Here is a 21884-nt window from a genome sequence, read left to right on the forward strand (position 1 = left end):
TTTGAAAGTCTGAAAGCATACCTTTTATTATTCCTCTATCTCTTCTCTATTTTTTTTTCTGAGACAGGGTATCTCTGTGTATGTAGCCTTGGAGCCTGTCCTAGAACTCACTGTGTAGACCAGGCTGGCCTTGATTTTTTTTTTTTTTTTTAAGACAGGGTTTCTCAGTGTAGTTCTGACTGTCCTGGAACTCACTCTGTAGATCAGGCTGGCCTTGAACTCAGAGATCTACCTGCTTCTGCCTCTATGCCTCCAAATGCTGGTGTTAAAGGTGTATGCCCCCACTCTTTCCTCTATCTCTTGTGTAAAGAAGCTTCCCCCCAGCGCTTTTAGGCTAACACCATATGCTTCACTTTAAGGCAAGCCAGCCTTCCTCTCCCACCACGTAGATGCTTCTGCTGGCCACATAACTGACCTCTGTGTCTGCTTATCTAAAACAGTATGGCCCCTCCCTGGGGCCATTTCTCCTCTGGGCAGCTGCTGAGTTCTACAACTGCCCTGGTTTGGGTGTTTTGTTTCTTTTTAAGCTCCCACCAAATTGTCCTCAAATTTCCATTTGTGTCCACTTATTTTTATTTATTTATTTATTTATTTATTTATTTATTTTTACAAAGGAGGCCCTGATTGCCCCAGTATCATCTAGGGGCCACAAAATATTTCTCAAAGCTCTAGTAACATAATCTCAAGAAAAACCTCACAAACCTTCTTCAGATAATCATACAATTAAAGTAAAAATCATTGTATTATTTTTTTAAACCTAAAGGTTGTAGGGCCTCACAGATACTGTGTAAACACTTATTAATGAAAGAAATACAGGAATACAAAAGATGGTATATTTTGGAGCCAAATATGCCCATGGCCTAGGAAAACAGATTCAGATTTGGCTAAATACTATGTTCCAAAGAAGTAGCAAGTTTGCAAGCTTTTTATAGACATAGAATAAAGAAAACTATAAAAATGATATACGTTTCAAACACATCAGTGGATACAGCCAGTAGGTGGGTTACAGGAAAGTGGAGGAAACTGCTATAGGCCTTAGATGCTGTCTGTTAACATTCTTAGCCCTTTGGTTGGTAGAAACAAGGAATCTAATCTGTTCATACAGTCCAAAGGATTTACTTGATGATTACAAAGAATGTTAGGTTAGGTGTAAAGGAGGGTAATAAGTAGCATTTAAGGGGCTAAAGATGCCCCAAGATAAATTGGCTCTGCATTTGCAACATTCCGACTATTCTACATGACTGAAGCTATTATTAGTCAATTAGCCTTTGCAGACACAGCCTCTTCCCAGGAATTCTGTTCATACACTTAACTAATAGGTCAGCCCCAGAGCAATTCTATGCAAAGTCTGCTTTGAGTTAAATCACCAGACACTCCTTTTGCCCTCTGTTCCGTTATCTGGACTATGCAGGATTTGTTTTCAGACCAGTTAATTCCAGAAATAAAGAATACTCCTATTTCTTTCTGTTTCCTCCCCTTGGTCTTATTCCCATAAAGACATTAAACTAAGAAATTGTAGAACAAGGTCTGTAGATATCTCCGTATCTCCATGATGGAGACAGCAGCCACTGGCTAAGAGAAAGCCCACCAGACTGAGGGATGGAAAGATGGCTCAGTGGTTAAGACTTTGCTCCTTGACAGGTAGTGGTGGCAGAGCCAGGCGGATCTCTATGAGTTTGAGGCCAGCCTGGTCTACAGAGCAAGATCCAGGACAGAAACCAAAGCAACACAGAGAAACCCTGTCTGGGGGTGGGTGGGCGGGGGGGGGGGGGGGGGGCTGGAGGGGTTTGCTGCTCTGTTGGGTGGTGGTGGTGCATGCCTTTAATCCCAGCACTTGGGAGGCAGAGGCAGCTGTATCTCTGTGAGTTCAAGGACAACCTGGTCTACAAAGCAAGTTTCAGGACACACCGAACTACACAGAGAAACCCTGTTTCCAAAAACAAAAACAACAACAACAACAATAAAGAAAACAAACAAAAATAAGTTTGCTGCTGTTCTACAGGGTTACAGTTCAGCTCTTAGCACCCACATCAGGCAGCTTGCATCAAATAAATCCAACTCCTGGGGATTCCTCTTAGAGCCTCCACTGAAACACAGACACTGACCTGTAAATAAAAATAAATCCTGAAACATTTAGTGCATGTCTTTCCAAGAAGACTTGCTTTGACTGTCTCATCAGATGACCTCAATCAGCAGTGAGTTTAAAAATTTATATAAATTGTGTGCGTGTGTGTGTGTGTGTGTGTGTGTGTGTGTGTGTGTGTGTGTTTACTTCATGCCATGGCACTGGTGCAGAGGTCAGGGGACAACCTTCAAGATCTGTTTCCACCATGTGGGACCCAGGAATTGAACTCAGGTTGCTGTTATACCCAGATTGCAGAGACCCCCCAAAAGAACACCAGGGAGACAGAATCCCATATGCAAAAGCAAAGAGTCTTTATTTTCAAGCTCAGAGCTTGGACTCTATCCTATTCAGCAGTGGGAGCAGAGAACCCTTAACCCAGGCAAGGTGTTTTTTGGTTTTGTTTTGTTTTGTTTTTAATCATAGTAGAGGTTGGGGTGAGGGGATTTCCAGGGTTCAGGACCCTGATTGGCTGACATTTGTCTAGGGGTATAGGGAATGTTTGGGATGTCAGGTATTTCCCCTTAGAAGCAGGCCTCACTGGGTGGGGTCAGCTTATGGCTTTTCCTGGGTCCAGGTGTTATCTACTAGAAGCTGTGCCTGGGCCTTCAAGCCTGTCATAGCAGCTGTGAGGTCAAGCTATTTTGGGGCCCCTCCACAGTTGTCAAGCTGGGTGGCAAGGACCTTTGACCGCTGAGCCATCTCTCCCTGATCCAATTAGTAGCATTTTAAATGTAAAGAACCCTGGTTTGTTTTATTAGCTACTGTTTATTTAATTCGCTTTCATGGCTAGATGTGATGGCACTTGCCTTTAACCCAGAACTCAGGAGGGAGAGGCAGGCAGGTCTCTTTAGGTTTGAGGCCAGCCTGGTCTACTAAGCAAGTACCAGACTAGCTATGGCTGCATAGTGAGACTTGACTTAAAGCAATTTTTCCCCTTGAACCTACACGATTTTGCTTTGCTGTCTTATATAAATCTAATTTGATGTTTTCCTCAATTGTTCTTTTATTCATGTTATGCCTTTTAGTTCAGAAGTGAAATGATTTTGCCCAAGGTTATTAGAGCAAAATTAGAGTCCAATTAGTCACTTTGAGACTTAGCAACTGAGTGCCTGATGCCTCTTTAATCTTTAACAAGCTCCATTATTCGCAAAGTGATGCTGGTATCTAAGGAATCTGAAGGCATGCAAACCACACAACTCTAAACTATCTGAATATTCTTCTACTCTGGGTGAAAAACGTACACTCTGCTGATCTGGCCCCAAAACTGTAAATAGGAACACTGCCAAGCAGAGGTTGTCATACCAACAGTAAGATGTCATGATTTGATTCGTTGCGATTGGATCTCTTTGAAAAGGCAGTATTGATGGTCCATCTCCCTCCTCTGCCTATATTTCAGAATTCACAATGAAGAGGTGTATTTTTTTCCTCTAAAGGAAAAAAAAAAATCAATGGAGTGAGGGGAAACAGGCAATTTATCTAGGCTTTCCTCAAGTGTTTGCTTTGATTTGTGGTGGGCGAGACATAGATTAAGACCGTTTTCCTACACCCAAAACAAGACTTTTGACTCCAGCTGGCTGTTCTTTGAAATCTTTCTTCTCAGCTCCTCTCTCCATATTTCTTTTTTCCTTCCTCCCTCTGCTGCAGGGATTTGTCCTCTAAAAGCTCAGGGTGGGAGGGAGCAAGGGCTGGGAGCAGGCAAGCAGTAAGAGCTGGAGGACGCCAGGATCTGGCTTTTGTTATTGGTTGGCTGCGGCCTGATGGATGGCCGAGGGCGGAGTGAGTCACTCTTTTCAGTGTGTTCTGCCGGAGCCCAAGTACTGAGACCACATTTACAGGTAAGAGCAAAAATAATCATACTAAGAAGAATTAAAGAGAATTTCTTTTCTTTCTTTAAAAAATGGAAACGCTCAGTTCTAGTAGTAGCATCCTTTAGGGTGTGGGAATCCTGAAGGCGCTTGGCTAAAGCAGTCCCTAGCTGGACTGCGGGCAGCCTCAGTGAGCAGTTCATCGTGGCTGCAAAACCCTTCCCTGATTTAAACACGAAAACGCACGGAAACACCAGAGGCATGGCTTCTTCTGATAGCCATCTAAGCAAACGTTACTGAGCAAAACCGATGGATACAATCGAGCGTCTTTGTGTTTCTATCAAGGCTTGTGTTCATGGAGACCAAAGGAGGCATGGGAAAAAAGCTTGATAGATTCCACAGGTCCTGAGAAAATGGAGCCTTCTCTGTACGCACAGGATTTAGTGTGGGGTATTTATACTTCCCACCCAGTAAGGAGCTTATGAAAACCATTTTTCGGTTTGCAGCTTCCTTTAGTCTTGACTTGGAACGAACGCTCTGTGTGCATGTAAGCTCTCGTCTCCCGATGCATCTCATGCCCCGAGCAGCTGCAGCGTTTTAGTCAGCAGATTTGAAGCTTACGTGTGGTGTGGAGATGAAGTAACCATCAGTAGAGAGCTGTCAGCTTCCGCGGGACTGTTTTCACTTTTAAAGCACAGGAGTCTACTTGGGAGGGATGAGCCTTTGCTGAGAAAAGTAGTGTCTGACAGAGAAGTTTCATTAATGAACCAGATGCGTCAGGGTTAAGACATTCCAACACATATTGCTAGCGATAGACTACAACAGTGTCTTGTTTTGTTTTTTCTTAATATTCCTCAAGTTTTGACTTTGCTTATAGCTGATTATAATGCCGGACATTATGTTTTATTTTCTTTTAGGACAATCAGGAAGGTTTTTAAACAGTGTGGAATAAATAAGATATTTTTAGTCATAAAGACAGAAAAGTAACTTTATTGCACAACACCAGCTCCTCTGTTGAATTTAATATATATGACCATTTAAGGCTGAGAGGATCTCATTACTTTTGAGCTCTCAAGAAAATAGTACAGTTGTGGACACATTGGTAGCCAATTGATACCTGTTGACTGGAATAAAACAAAAGCATAATAGAGGTGTACATAATTCATTCATATATAGTTTTGATGCCTTTGAATGAATTAAAAACTACCAAGAATCGTTATAATTTTGTAAGAAAAGTTGGTCTTGTTTTTGCTTTGATGTGGAAGGTGGGTTGTGCAAACCTTTGAATGAGGTGGTACAAACATAGTGATTCTCAAGAAATTAAATGGGAAAGAAATACTGCTAGATATTGCGGAAAGATTATTCAAGTTAATGAACATCTACTTTGAACTTTCTAAACACACCAAATATACTTAATGTCTTTATACTCTCAGGTGTTATGTTGATCTCTTCTATGGTTTGTTTTTAACTATTTCTTAATTTCAAAAATGATGATGTCATGTTAAAAATTTTCTGTGTTTTTAATGGTTAGTGGTTTTTTAAAGTAATTTTTGATTTTCAAACAAAATGGTCATTGCAATTAATTCAAATTTCCCACCTTCATGGAACTTAAGGTGATATACAAGAATAAATACATATTCAGCTACTGGAATGTGTTACAGACAATAAATCGATGCAGCTACATTCTTAAAAAAGGAATTATAAATTCTGAACAAAGCTACCTCTAGGAATGAAAGGGGATTGATGAAAATTAGAGAGCAGAGTTCCACATGGTTTTAAATTATTCTGTTTCCTTGGAAACCAGCTGCTGCGGATGCATTTTGCTTTCTTTAGCTAAAAATATCATCCTTTTAATAATCACTAAGGGAAAGGTTCTGAATAAAAGCAGAGTATATTGTTGTTGCTTTTTATAATGTCCTTAATGGCTCACATATTTTGGATGGAAAGTAGATAAACCCTTTCTTCATCAGCGTTTTCTATCAGGCACTGGCAGACGTCGGCTTGGCTCATAAAAAAGAGACAACTGTGGCAGTTTCTACTGCAGTCTATGGGAAAAGCGTGTGTGTGTGTGTGGGGTGTGTGTGTGTGTGTGTGTGTTGTGGGTGTGTTGTACTGAAGGCAAAAGAGAGGAAACAGCATGAAAGATGATACAGGCAAATGAAAGCCTTCCAAAGCTCTCCAGTAAGCTATGGCATGGCAGGCCATTTGTTTTCCCTTGGTGCAGCCAGCTTTAAGATGTAAATGTTAGGTTTGTAGTGCAGATAACTAGTATTGTTTTGTCTTCTTTTGCTCAGTGTTTGATTTCATTTTTCTCCCCATGTTGTAGTGGTTAATAGTGTACTGAGTAAGATGGAAAAAGAAAGAAAACCACATTTTTTTAATGCATTGGTGGCTTAATAAAAAATGAAAGTGCTAGAGATGCATGCCCAGGCTCTGAGCAGTGAGCAACTAGATCGCATTTGGACACATGGGATTAGGACCTCTAGACCACAGTTTACTAATTTAGTCATTTTCTTACCTTGATAATCTGTCTAATGAATAAAAGACTATCTGTTCTAAGGAAGCTAAAAAATGTTTTATTATTAAGGTTATTCATTTTAAATTTAATAATTTGTTTTATATATGTACATACATATTTGAAAATTTTCTTCTTTGTTTGAAATAAAGCATTTGTTTTATATGGCTTTCCTTTATAAAAAAAAAAAGCCTGTCACAATTATCACCCTATTTTGCTCTAGGCAATTTCTCAAATTAAAATATTTTCCATTATGTGTGCTTTGAAGATGGTACTGTCATCCCAAACTGTTCCTGTTGTCATTTGTGAAGCAGGAGAATCATGATGATGTTTTAGTTTTGCTATTATTGTTATAATGCAAATGAGATTTTCAGTTCTGTTATCTCTTTACCGCTTGCTTAAATAACTTTGATGGGGAATACTTTATTTTCATAATAGTTACCCTAGCCGGTTAAATTTAGCATTAGCAGTGTAGCACACACAGTACTACACACCTAAACCATGTGCTAAAATATTTACCGTCTAACCAGTACATTATCTGCAGTTAGATTCACTGGGCACATCACTGCTTTGCTTTTCAGGGGGCCTTAGAACGGCGGGAAGTATTTAGTTTTTACCAATTAAGATGAACCAATTACTTCAGAGATGACACTTTCAGCGTGAATGGTGATGACATCGAAAAGCACACTTAGAGCAGCCAGAAATGGTCACGTGACCTGTGCCAATAACTCACTATCGGGTGCAGTCAAAATTGCCAAGTATACTGCAAGTTCCTGAAGATTATGTACCAACTATGCATATTCTCAACATTAGATAACTTAAAAAAAATACAGTATGCTGCTTCCGTCAACAAAGTTTTATGTTCCTTTATTGTCTAAAAATGGCTTGCTACCATTTTAGATGCTTATGTATCCTCTCAAGTCTCATAAAATATACGAAGGAAAATTAATATTTAATAGTTTCCTCCATAATATAGGTGGGCAGCTTCGTATCTGTTGTGGAAATACGCTGTTCTTAGCAAATGACCCCACATTTCTAGAAATGGGAAGGGCTGGGATTTACAAGAAAGGGTAGTAACATCAGGATAAGAAAGCATGGGCCAGATTTCACTAGTTGTAAATATGCTACATAGTTAAGGTGATCTGGGGAAATGAAACTCACATTAACATCTGTACTACCAGGTGCCATAACTGAAAACTAATATCGATCAGATGCTGTTCTTGCTTCCATCTACATCAATACCCAATATTTAGTGTAGGAGTTATCCAGGAATGAAACGGGAATTGGTTCAAAGTAGTTGCTGCTCTTCAGTCATATTTTCATGCGTCGAGGAGCAAGGCATGGGATTTGTTATCAAGCCAGTGATGTCATTCAGATACTGCACAAATCTCAGTCAGTGGGCAGGACGTTGTGCTCCTCAATCAGTTGTTTAGATCTCAATTATAATAATGGACTAAACAATTGGACCTAAAAATTGTCAAATGTACAAATTCTGAAAACACAGACTCAATTTCAGATTTTAAACATTTTATTCAAGATATCCTAATAAGTGTTGGTGCCTTCTATGGAATGTATGTCAGCAAGGATATTATGGATAAGAGAACAACTTCATGGATGTTGAGCTTTTCATTTTAAAGGGCAGATAAGATGGGCTGGGTGGTTAAACTGCTTGGTGTGTAAGCAAGAGGACCAGAGTTTGGAGCCCCAGAACCCATGCAAATATCAGGTGGGCACACCATTAGCCAAGTCCCTGCAATCCCAGCCTGGGAAGGCAAAAACAGGGGACCCAGCTGGCTATGTACACTAGCCCTATCTGCTACTTCTAGGTTTTCCTGATAGACGCTGCCTCAAAGAATAAAGGGGAAGAATGATAGAGTAGTATTCCCAATGTTAGTACAAAGCCTCCACACACATGTGCATATACATGCATACATATCTTCACACGTGGACATGCATATGACCATATGAACATGCATTTACACACATGCATAGCATATGCATGTGCACATGAGAGAAAAAGGAAATAGTAGGCCTGTGATACATTTCTCAAGAGCCTTCCTTATATTAAGGGTAGGTCCAGTTTAACAAAATAGTTCAAAACAGTATTGCAGCATAGTGCGTACAATATATTTCTCTATTCTTTCTGATTTATTTGTATATTAGTTAAAAATGAAACTAACTCCAAAGAAAAACAACAAATGCTTTTTGTGAAAATTTATATCTTTAATCAATATTTAGCAAAAAAAACCCTTTTGTTAATATTCATATTTTTCCTATACTGTGTATTTTAGGCGCCATTCCCTAGGAGCATGTGACTTACCCATAGAGATATCTTCCTGGAGTCTTCATTTCAGTTGTCAGAACACTAAAGCATAGAAAATTATTCTGGAGGTAGAGGGAAACGAAGCCTTTGCCTGTGCAAAATTATGATAGCTAATGGCTATGTGTTTAATTTAAATGTGGCACGTGTTGCGTTAAAGACTGTATAAAGTGAATTGGAGTTAAGGAGTTTGGAAGAGTGTAAAAATGCACAACTGGCCGGATGAACTCCAAGGTATAACAACATTTTGGAATTGCAGGGAATTCTGCACTTAGATCTCTGGGTCCCAGTGAGGCAGGAGGGCTTCATTTGCTGTCACTGTCTCCCTCACTGTTTGTAAGTTCGACAACAGGGTCAGAAATATAGTTCATTTTTCTAGCAAGTGTCTAGAACAGTTGATGGCTGTCATGGTATGGATCCACCACAAATATTTAATAAATGAAACAATTTTCTAAGCAGAAGGAGGCATGAATATCTTTACAAATATCTTCCTTTCTTCCTTCTTTCTTTCTTTCTTTCTTTCTTTTTTTTTTTTTTGTGTGTGTGTGTGTGTGTGTGTGTGTGTGTGTGCCTTTCCTGGAACTCACTCTGTAGCCCAGGCTGGCCTTGAACTCACAGAGATCCGCCAGGCTCTGCCTCCCGAGTGCTGGGATTAAAGGTGTGCGCCACCACCGCCCGGCCCTTCCTTCTTTCCTCCCCACCCCCTCTCCCTCCCTCCCTCCCTCCCTCCCTCCCTCTCTTATTTATCTATTTCCTCCTTTCTTTCCCTAGGCTAGCCGTGAAGCGTCATTAGTTCCCAGGCAGTTGTGGTTGCGATGGTGTCAGTTAAGTAGCAGTAAGGCGACTCCCAGATAGGTTTATTGTTGTTTTGTTTTTCCTTCCCAGAAGTCCTAGTCATTCTCATTTTACTTAATCAAAATTTCTTTATTTCAGCTGATAAACCTCAGGTTTCACTTTGTTTACCCACTGTGAGGCCCAAACCTTCTAGGGGGCCCACAGAAGCCATGCAGTTCTGGGTGTCAAATGAGGAGCTGAGCTTGGAGACTCTACTATAATTTTTTCTTTTGAGACTATCCCAGAATATGCAAGTGAGGCTCTGGAGAGAGAAGCACTTTCTTGTCTTGCACTGCCTGGACAGTTTCGTAGTCTGGCCTTTGCATCCCTTCTCTGCCCTCTCTAACTTTCTCCAAACCGTCTGAGCTATCATTGCCAGGGAGGGGTTTTCCTGTCCCCACATCAGTGTTCTACACAACACTGATAGGCAGTTTGTGCTCCACATGGTGTTGCTGACTAAATTATGAAGCGAGTGATGGTCTCAGGCAGCCAGCCATCTAGCCTCTTCTAACCCCTCAATGACAGACGCACCTGCAGTCTATGGTAGTCCTTTTCTTTCAGTACTTCTCCAGGAATGCTCTTCAATGTGACAACCTTCATGTCAGAGGAATGTCACGAAGCCAGGCAAATTTTCACATTGCAGATTTTTATTGTCTAAAATTCCACTTGAGGTTTCCTGCGTTAATGAGGGATTTCATCTGCATACCTCCCCCCATTTCATGCCTTTCTGCTTTGTTTCATTATAAGGCAGCAGTCAGCCCTCCATATTAGCTGGCACCACAGCCACAGATTCAACCAAATGCAGGTTGAAAATATTCAGGGGAAAATGGCGTGCGTTCCTTAAGCAAGACAGGGTAGCAGCTATGAGCATCATGTTGGCACGGCATTTGGCATTACACAGATGCAGAGGCCATCCATCATAAACTGGGAGGGCACTAGAGTGCTGCGTGGAATCGTGGGTGCTTCCACAGATGCAGACATTTGTGGATTTTAGGACAGAGAGGGTTCTTGGAACCAATTCCTTACAATACTGAGGAATGACTTCGACTTCGAATACACATTCATTCAGAGCATCCTATATTCAACCAATAGATTGGTTGCAAGTCAATGTAGTTAAGTCACTAATATATAAGTACTTATATTGATGTGTAAGACACAGTAGTATATATTTAAGCCATCTCTTTCACATATATTGGGGGTGGTTAATGAATCCCACTTTGTTATGATAAAGATGTCCAGTTAACATGTGATTAAACCTAAAATTGTAGGGGCTGTGGGTATAGCTCAGGAAGAGAGTGCTTGCCTAGCCTGAATGAGGCTCTGGGTTTGACTCCCAGCCCTGAAAAAAACAAACAACACACAAACACACAAAGGAAAAAAAATCCAAGTAAACAAAACCCCATGCATGCATTGTTCAGAAACCCTTTTATTCTACCATTGATTTTCTGCCAATTATGTTGTGCTCTGGTGAACAATCCTAAGTCCAAATGTACCGCAAGTCACAAGGCTGGGGCAGTGACAAAGAAAGCGAGTGTAGGGCTTTCCACACTGGGGGTCAGTGTGCCTTCACTGAATCTTAACACACAGGGTGGAGGTGAGCAGATAATACAGGAGGGGAGAAGCCTTTTGAGAGAATTACCACGAAAACCGGGTGGAAAAGATGGGAGGAAGAACAATGAAGAAAAGAAAGCGGGGTGGGAGGAAGAAGGGAAAGTGTGTGTGTGTGTGTGTGTGTGTGTGTGTGTGTGTGTGAGAGAGAGAGAGAGAGAGAGAGAGAGAGAGAGAGAGAGAGAGAGAGAGAGAGAGAGAGAGTATCAGGACCCTGTTTTGGAAAAGAGGAAAGGGGAAAGGGCAGGAGTGGGTGGGAGGGAGGCTGAGCAGGAAAGAAGGAAACCACTTGGAAGCAGTGAGGTAATACCGCGAGAGTGAGGAAACATGATGCACGGCTGCAAATGTGCAGTTTGCGTTCTGGCTCTACAGTCTACCTCTACGACCTTGGCTTTACTGTCGAATAGTAACAACAGCTAATGAGATGCTATACACGGTTAGTTTTCTGTTGTGTGAGGAATTATCACAAGCACACCAGGGTAAGCCACTCACTCGTGCTAGCTTAGCATGCGGAGTGTCACAAGTGCTGGACGGCACGGCCGTACTCATGGTTCAGGGTCGCGCAGGCTGGACTCAGTGTGAGTTCAGCTCAGCTCCTGTCTGTCAGCTTTCTGTGGTGGCGCGTCCCACTGCAAGCTCATCTTGCTGATGGCAGAATTCGACGTCTTGGATTGACACCCTGAGAACCGTGCACCTCTGTGTTTTCCATACTGTGTACTCCTCAATCCACACAAAAGATCTTTCTCACACTGGATCCCTCTCATCCTTATTCTATAACCTCTAGGCAGTGGTTCTTAACATGGGGGGGTCACGACCCCTCCGCGTAGCACGACCCTTTCACAGGGTCGCCTAAGACCGTTGGAAAACCTAGATATTTACAGTACCATTCATAGCAGTAGCAAAATGACAGTTATGGAGTAGCAACTAAAGTGGTTTTATGTCTGAGGGTCACCACTATAAGAAGAGCTGTAAAAGGGCCGCAGCATCAGGAAGGTTGAGAACCACTGCTCTAGGTCCAGTTTGATGGGCTTGTGTGATTAGGACATAGGCCGCCCCACCACCACCAGGTCACTGGTTCATATACAAATCCTTTCTGCTACATTCCATATGCCCATGAGTGTGATCACCTGAGTGGGTTCTCATCATGTTCACAACCACGGACTCAAACAAGCATGTATACCCAGACCAGAGAATGTCAAGGACTGTTCTGGAATCCTGTCTGTCACTCACCTGAAACACTGGAATGGTGTTTCAAGCAAAAATAGGCGATGTATGTGTGTTAACAGTAATTATTAATTTGAATAGCTGACAAGTTTACAATAAAATAAAATAAATACATCCTGTATTATTAGCAAAGGTATGGCAAAAATATATCTAAGAGCACCATCAAAGACATAAATGGGCCTGGCGGTGGTGGTGCAGGCCTTTAATCTCAGCACGTGGGAGGCAAACGCAGGTGGATCTCTGTGAGTTTGAGGACTCCCTGGTCTACAGAGCAAGTACCAAGACAGGCTCCAAAGCTACACAGAGAACCCTATCTTGGCAAAGAAAAAAAAAAAGAAAAAGGAAAAATACACAAATTGGCAGGGCTTCTCTGGCAGCCAAACTGGCAAAGTGTTTGGAAATGTCATTATTCTACCTGTAGGGACTCATCCTAAAGTTGTGTGCAACATTATAAAATGATGGTAAAAATGGTTGTGTGATTTACATGTGTTTCCTCTGAATATGTTTCTTTGAAAGGAGGCCAGCATCCTCTTTTAGAAGTTTACTTAAATATTTATAGTATAATTAGTCAGCGAAATACTATGTAGCCCTAAATACAAAACCAAAATCAAATTAGACAGTTTTGGAACGGGATGTTTTGGTAACCTAATTGGAGAGATTATAGCTTATAAAACTGTGTATGCTATGTTAATACAGTCACAGGCTTTCCTCAGTTGTGAGGTAGGCTTTGGTAAAATCTGATCACTCAATGAACATACCCTAACAATTTCCCTCAAATTGTTGTATGTCAAAATAGGCATCGAGATACTTCTTTTAGAGTGTGAGGTAGGCTTTTTGCAGGATGTGGTCACTCAATAAGGAAAGAGCCAAACATTACCCGTGCTCACCATCAAGAAGGGGGGTGCCCTCAATGGAAGAATTTCATCTTGTACCCATCTTTGCAGGGTTCATTCATGTGATGACCCCAAAGGCAAACAGTGCAGCTTGGTCCCTCACCCCTAATTTATCATCCTGTTTTGTGTGAATAATCTGGTTAAATTTCACTCTCAGCAAACGTTTGCTTGTCTGTTTCCATTAAATTTATAAAGAAGTCAGTCTCTTACAGTCCTGGATGTGGGTCAGCCAACATCAAAAGGATTTCTTGATGTCTCGTGACATGGCGGAGGGAGGCCAGCTCAGCAGGTAAAGGCTCTTGCTACCACACATGATGGACCTGGGTTTGATTCCAGAGCCCACAAGGTGAAAGGAGAGAACCATCCAGAAAGTTGTCTTTCTCTGATCTTTAAATACCTGCTATGGCAAGTATGTATAATGCACACGTGCATGCGCGCGCGCGCGCGCGCGCGCGCACACACACACACACACACACACACACACACACACACATGCTCTAAATAAAGAAATGAATGAATGAATGAATGAATGTTAAAACAATCCTTCGGTGGAGGTGAGAAAGCATGGCAGCCTGAGAGAAAGGGCACAGGGGAGGCGGGGAGAGGAAACAGAGATGTGCAGACTTCCGGTTGTGGCTTTGTTCTACTGTGGCTGTGATACATCCTAGGATAGCTAATCCTCACGAATGGCAGGAAAGGTGTCAAAATGATCAGTCCCTGGAACACCTGGAATGAAAAGTCTAACACTATGAACCAGCTACTCATTAGTCCTGTTTTTTTGTTTTTTGTTTTCTTTTTGGTTTTTCGAGACAGGGTTTCCCTGTGTAGCTTTGCGCCTTTCCTGGAACTCACTTGGTAGCCCAGGCTGGCCTCGAACTCACAAGAGATCCACCTGCCTCTGCCTTTGAGTGCTAGGATTACAGGCGTGCGCCACCACTTCCCGGCTTTTTTTTTTTTTTTTAAAGATTTATTTATTTATTATGTATACAGCATATATGACTGCAGGCCAGAAGAGGGCACCAGATCTCATTACAGATGGTTGTGAGCCACCATGTGGGTGCTGGGAATTGAACTCAGGAACTCTGGAAGAGCAGTCAGTTCGCTTAACCTCTGAGCCATCTCTCCAGCCTAGTCCTGTTTTTTAAGTGAGGAAACTCCAGGAAATTAAAGCAGCAACCCATGAAATGGTTGTAAGGAATGGTAAAACCGTGTTTGGAGCAATGGACTTTTCATCAAATGGGTAATTTCTGGGGAGTCTTGGGACTATGCATTAAAAAAAAAAAAGGTCCTCCCCAGGATTGCTTACCAGTTGACCTGAGATACAGCCCACTGCACCTCACAACCTGTGGTGACACTTCCCTCCAGGGATTTTTTCCCCTCTGATGAGTTTATTTTCCATCTGTAACCCCCGAGATCTTAATATTCACATCCCACAGATGTGCTTTTAACTGGGGGATCTGGATGTCACCAGATGTGGGTAAGAGTGGTTCTTCCCAGCTGCCATTCAGAGCTCTCGCACCTTTGGTACTAGACACTTGCCTCATCCCCTACAACAAGCCTGGTTTCTTCTGCCTCTCCTTTTATGACTAAATCCTTGGCAAAAATCAATGCCAAGACCTTTTAAGCTCCCCAATTGTTCTTTTTCTCATTTAGAGATTTCCCTGTCTTTGCAATCTCTTCACCTATGTTTTACCTGCCTTGATCCATGTCCCTAGAATTTCTCAGTCTACCTTCATTTTTAACCATAATCTCTCTGTAGCTCCACTAATTTATCTTTATTGTTATTTTTTGTGGTGGCAACACTTGCATCCAGGGCTTTGTGCGAGCAAGATAAGCACCCTGCCACTAAGCACTCGCAAGGTCTTCTCCCTGAGAGCTGCTGGCTTACCCTTTGATAAGCAACCCAAGCCCATGATTGTGCCCTGGCTGCCTGATCAGCTGTGAGAGCGAGAACAGGCCGTGAAAACAACACAGGAAGACGCCAGGTACAGGCTTACTATTCAGTGTATTGGGTTATGAGTGGTTATTTGGGTATCTTGGCCCATAATATAAATGTCAACGTAGAATATTTCCTCTAAAACCCTTGTCTGGCCGGGTGGTGGTGGCGCACGCCTGTAATCTCAGCACTTGGGAGGCAGAGCCAGGCGGGTCTCTGTGAGTTCGAGGCCAGCCTGGGCTACCAAGTGAGTTCCAGGAAAGGCGCAAAGCTACACAGGGAAACCCTGTCTCGAAAAACAAAACAAAACAAAATAAAACAAAAAACAAAAAACCACTTGTCTGATTAGCCAAAACCCAAGGTCTGTGGACACAAGCTCTCTCCTAACACTAGAAAATTAACTTTCATTTGTGAGAAAGTCATCATCCCCAACATTCCTAATAGTTCTTCCCTCAAAACAGCAAATTAGACTTTGCCTTTTTATTCTTTAAGTGATCTTTCCTGAGTCAGTAACTAATTCAGTTATTTCTCATTTATATCATCATAAATTGTATATATAATTATAAATTAATTATTTGCAATTTTCTACTCTTCACTCCAGCAATCTGCTTTTTGCTTTGGGTTTCTGGGCACATGTATAATTACTATACTGTTGTTTTAAATATTTTGATCCAAAATATGATTATTCTGTGACTCCCTTCAGGCTACTATAGCAAAATACCATGGACTGGGTGAATTATTATTATTATTATTATTATTATTATTATTATTATTATTATTATTTGTCTTGTTTTGTTTTTGAGACAGAGTTTCTCTGTGTAGCTTTGGAGCCTTTCCTGGAACTCACTCTGAAGCCCAGGCTGGCCTCAAATTCAGAGATCCACCTGCCTCTGCCTCCTGGAGTGCTGGGATTAAAGGCATGCGCCACCACTGCCCTGCTGGGTAGATTATTAACAGCAGAAAAAAGACTTCTCACAATTCTGGAGCATGGAAGCCCTGGATCAAGATCCCATTATAACCTGTATCTGGAGAGACTTGCTTCTAGACCTTGTTCACTGTAACCTCACAGCAGAATGACAAGGAATTAGGGCAGGGATGAGAGGCTATTAGGAAGGAAAACACTTGTTAGTCTCAATGACATAATTATTCCCTTAAAACTCCACCTCTTGATGCTGTCACCTTGGGTTAAGTTACTATTATAACATTTGTAACATTGTAGCAATATAGGAACAAGAGCATTAATGGTCCTCTGATTGCAGTACAAAATGTAACTATTTTTTTAAACATAAAAACAGGTTATAAATTGTAACTATTTTTATACTGTATTAGGACTAATACAGTGTCGCTAATAGTAGATTTCAGAAACATAACAGTCTCTATACATTTTGCATGTAGAAATGATTGGCCCTCGTCATGGAACCCTGGAGTAGAACCCGGACATATCTGATTGATAGTTGCTACACAGCAAATGCAACACACACTGATGGGAAATCTCAATCTAGTCTTCCAGATTTCTGAGTGTGAAAACGGTTCCTTCCAGTTATGAAGGCTCAAAAAATTTTGTGTCAGAGGGTAATTTCAATTATTGTTTAGGATTTTCACTTAGCTGTAGATAAAACAAAAACAACAAAAAACAAAACACTCATTGAAAGGCATTCGTAGTAACTTCCTAAGATGCCTCTCTTCTCACCTATTACTGCAGACATCTGAATGGAGATAGTATCCTAATCTCTCTCACAGCCTCACTCCTCCTGAATGGTTTTTTGTGTTGCCATGAAAGAAATTATAACATGGGGATTTCAGTAATGGGGTCAGAGTGTTAAAAAAAAAAAACTGGAATAAGATTGGTGAAAACAAAGCAAGTTGAAACTTTTCTCTTTCTTCTTCCTTTTTATCTGCCCTTTCTCCCCTTCTCTCTCCCTCCCTCCCCTTCCCCACTCAAATATCCAACTATACCTTTCAGGCTTTCTCTAATTAATACAAGAAAGAGACGTGCATTTGAGTTCGATAGAGGCCTTCTCTTTCAACTCATGGGGGCTTTAACCCATGCGTTAGGGTGCCCACAAAACACTCAAGAATAAGTGGCCCCTGGAACTTGTCTGGGGATTCAAACAGTACAGTTCATGGCCCACAGAGGGTGGGTTTTAGGAAGAAATTTCATTGTAGATTCATACGTGGAGCTTAATAGAAAAAGATATTGGAGATAGCCAGAAATACTGGATAGCCAGAGTGGTTCCCTGGGATGGGGTAATGTCATGCTTCTAATCTGACATATTTTATAGGATTGATGGAAGAAACTGGTAAGACTGGGGTGTCCCTGAGTTTGATGGAGGCCTTGTTTTGGTTAGGTAGACTTTAACTTAGAAATTAGGTTGTTGGATGCATGGAATGACACAAAGCTTTTACTGAGGTCTCTCCTCTAACTTCAGGTGGGCTTTAACTGAAGAATGTGGGTACTGGATACTCACCATTATACACAAAGTCTGCTGGGTCAGTGACCAGCGGGGTTTTGTCTTATGACTTTGAAGAGTGAAATTCAAGGATCACAGAGGGGGCATTTTAGGAAGAAGGTTTGTTGTAGATTCATACGTGGGGAGCTTGAGAGAGAAAAGGAGGAACTCTTGGACAGCAAGAGCGTGTCCAAGGATGGGTGACAGCAGCCACTAGGCTGTCTAGCTTCTTGGGAGGGGTACTCTCGGGAGGAGAGACCTGTTTTCTGTTAGGGATACTTGTGGAATTGTTGCTTTGGGATCTCTGTCCTACTTGACCAGTTTCTGTCTCCTATTCTCATCATAGTGATTGTTCAAGGGTCTTTAGCATGTCAAAGTATAAATGTGAGGAAATAAATCTAACAAACGCTTTATATTGGTTTCACATCACGAAAAGAAATCTATTAAAGATCTTTCCCAAGCTATTCTGCAAGACTTAGAACACTTCTTCATGAGTGACTTGAAGAGAAGGTGCTTCTCCCCACTGTAGGCTGAGCACTGTCTCCAAGAGAGGTGTTAAGGAGAGACTACTAGATTTCAAACAAAGCCAGTGTAGAGTCCAAGTGCTGAAATTCTTGCAGAGCAGGTAGCGATTTTGTATTTGCTTTAAAAATAAAAAAGAAAAATATTGACTGAGCAACTTTAGGAGGATGCAGCTAAAGCAGTTATTTGTACTTTTAATTCTAAATCATCAAATAAATCCTTGAGATGATTACTATTCATTTATGACCCTCTCTCTGTCTAATTATTTCTTTGACTTGATAGAGGAATGCTTACTTTTTTATCACTAATTTTGTTTGCCAAAGAGGCATATAAAGTGGTATGAAGTATATGAATTATTCTGTTGAACTGTAGCAGGCAAGATTTCCCCACCATTATCAAGTAATTTGTAAGTGCCAGATGATGGTAGTGCACACCCTTAATCCCAGCATTTGGGAGTCAGAGCCAGGAGGATCTCTGTGAGTTCAATGCCAGTCTGGGTTACAGAGTGAGTTCCTGGAAAGGCACAAGGTACACAGAGAAACAGTGTCTCAAACAAACAAACAAACAAACAAACAAACAACAAAACCCCCAAAAGGCACGCACGCGCACACACACACACACACACACACACACGCACATGTATATACATGTCAGAATCTTGAATTCTCCCCAATTAGAAAAATGTTAAAAACCTTTTAAGTTCTGCTTTCTATCCCCAGATGCCTGTCTAATTTCATCAACAGCATGCTCTTCCCAGTCCCTTTACACACAACTATTCCTTCATCCTCGACCACTCTTCCTCAAAGTCTCAGGTGCCAACCCACCTCCTTGTCTATACTTCTTCATTGTGACACTCACCAACAAATGAAAATTGAATGTCCTTTATATGGCCAAGTCATGGTCCCTACATCCCTCAAGTGTTTGTTTTTCTACTTAGCCTACATATGACATTGTATATTTAAGTTCTTTTTTATGTTGTTAGCTTGCCTCCTCCTACATCATTAGCTCCCAGTAGATGAACACCATCATACAATAAGGAGTTTTTAAAATTCATTGCTTCTTTGTCATTCTCTATCATTTAAAACAATACCAGTGGGCCTAGAGACCTATTTTAGCAGGTAAGAGTGCTTTCTGTTCTTGCAGAGGACTCAAATTGAGTTCTTAGCTCCCATGTCTGGGAACTCACTATTATTCTGGATTCAGGGAATCCAACATCATCTTCTGGCCTATGCAGGTACTTGTACTCACATGTTCATATCCATCACAGACTTGCATTCAGATACACAATTAAAAGTAGAATAAATCTTCAAAACCTAACACTGAACTATAGGAAAATACAGAAACTGTTTAGCGAGTAAATAGCAAATGCCTACTAAACAGAGAGACACAAATGAGCAATAAGGACACTTAATGGGGGAAAAAAGTGAATATAAACCCAGAATGAGACTATGGTGACCAGTATCAGTGCTACTGCTAGCAGGAGATGAGGAGGTAAGAGAAAGCCTTGGAAGATTAGAGCTGTGTGCCAGCCGGGAGCCTGGGGAACCAGAGAGTACACAAATAGAGAGGATGCCTGTTACCCAAGGGATCTGGAGCAAAAATGTCCCATGAAGTTGTAGTCATCAATTTAAGGGACAACATCTGGTCAATAATGGTAGAGAGGGGCCAGACCCCAAAATAGACCTTTTAAACATTAGTTCCTGCAGCTGGATTCCCCATACTACCAGAAAGCCATGACTTGAATTGCCATATTGAGGTTTGTCTTAAGAGGTCACTTCTCCTTTGTAGCTCATGCTGCCAGGGTTTCTTGTGCTATTGGTTCGCTCAGCAATGCATGGTTGGTTAAGAGTATCGTGTTGATGGGGAAGACAAGATTTTTTTTTTTTCCAAGACTGGGTTTCTCTGTGTAGCTTTTGGTGCCTGTCCTGGATCTCCCTCTGTAGACCAGGCTGGCCTTGAACTCACAGAGATCCGCCTGGCTCTGCCTCCAGAGTGCTGGGATTAAAGGTGTGTGCCACCACTGCCTGGCCATGGGAAGACAAGATTTTGACACCCCAGGCAGTTAACCATCCAAGTCCCTGATGTTGACCATTCTTGTCTGTGTTCTTGAATCAATCAATGTGGGCTTCAAATTACAATGTAATTTGAAAACTGCTTCCTTAGCTTTGTAAACAAAATCAGTAAGTGATAAATGAATGTGTACTGTACTGTACAGGACACTTCTGGATATGTAAACAAGGCACTGGCCAGGTTATAGTAGGTTAAACTGTGAAAACATTTAGCCGAAATGACTTAGCCCCAGGTAGGCATCGCTCATGCAGACCTGGAAATGTGGTCTCTCATTTACCACATCACAGAACCCACCACCTACTGTCTACTTGTTTGGGAGACTGTTTATTATTGCAGTTATGTATCATTTTCCTTTAGAAAAGGCATATTTCTTGTTACAAATAGCACATAAAGAGACAACGAAGAAGACTGCATGATTTTATCACAGCCAACTCTATTCCCTCCTGAAGGTCTGTCACTGTAGGCATTGTGTTTATAACCCCTGATTACCTTTACTGGTTCTCTATAGATGCAGAGAAATTGTTACTCTCAGTGGTTTAATGATTCATCGAGCTTGACATTAACAATTTTTTTTTTTTAAATTGTGAATCCACCCACATCTCCCTGCCTATGTTGCCACAAAGAGTGAGGAAGTTTAAATTAATGCTTTATCCAACAAAAAGATTTAGGGACTGCAGTCTGTCATGTGTAAAATCTATTCAGCTCTCCTTAGCACAGGCCTTGAATATTCCCTGTGGCTCGGCTGAATTGACTGGAAACATGATAAGGCATCTAAATTCTGCAGGTATTGCCATTCCTAGCAACCAATGTGATTTTTGATGGACAAAGAGCCCCAGGAAAGTAGATGCCTTTGTACCTGAGAAAAAAGAAATCCCCAACAAGATAGACATACCCTCATCAGCATGCTCCCGGTATGACAGCATGCAAGTGAGTGATCCATTTTGTTCTGAACTCTGGCTCTGTCAATGACAGTACACGGTTCACTAGAACAAATCAAATAAATGTATTTGACTTGCGTTCTGGCATTTGAAGGCATGAAAACATATTTCCCTATGCAGCATTCTTATTCCACATTCTTAATTTGAACTCTTCCTTACAGACACCATGGCCAGAATGAGAGAGTGGATATCAGGGTGTAGTTGTTCGCAGCCCTTTCCAATGTTACAGGGAGTGCAGTCTGGGTGGTTCAAAGCACCCGATCCAAGAAGACTCCAAGTCCTTGACTATGCAGTCAGTGGGCACAGATTTCAATGCTCGGCTCCCGTTCCCTCTGCAGGTCCATGTGACAGCTATGAGTGGAGTTTTAAAGGGGACCTTTGAAGACGCTGACAGCGCCTCACTCTGCTCTTCTGTGCAGGCGTCAGATGATGATGTTTTTAGCTGTGACAGTGCTGAGAGTCTGGATAGTGTCAGTCTGTCCACACCTGATCATTTACCCGTGAGTATCTCAAGCTGCGTTCCACTTGTTTTCCTCTACATCGTGTTCAGATGGTTGGTTCTTGAGGGCTTCAGCTTCCTTCACGGCCTCATATCTGCTTCCGAGTTCTTTGTCATACAAATGCATCATTTTGAAAGTATCATT

General features: G+C 41.6%; 1 protein-coding gene across 2 annotated transcripts in view; it reads left to right on the top strand.

The window, feature by feature from the left end:
* The first annotated feature begins 3885 nt into the window (after positions 1 to 3885).
* Positions 3886 to 21884, top strand: part of Csrnp3 (cysteine and serine rich nuclear protein 3) — a 197712-nt gene continuing 179713 nt past the window's right edge. The window contains exons 1-3 of one of the 2 annotated variants that reach the window (XM_036183007.1): positions 3887 to 3960; positions 15138 to 15309; positions 21579 to 21740. The gene's annotated coding sequence lies outside the window, so the exon portion shown is untranslated. Of the gene's footprint in view, positions 3961 to 15137; positions 15310 to 21578; positions 21741 to 21884 lie in introns of both variants that reach the window. The other variant, XM_036183006.1, reaches the window with a different exon arrangement.

The sequence above is a fragment of the Onychomys torridus genome, chromosome 4 (genome assembly GCF_903995425.1).
Source record: "Onychomys torridus chromosome 4, mOncTor1.1, whole genome shotgun sequence".
Lineage (NCBI taxonomy): Eukaryota > Metazoa > Chordata > Mammalia > Rodentia > Cricetidae > Onychomys > Onychomys torridus.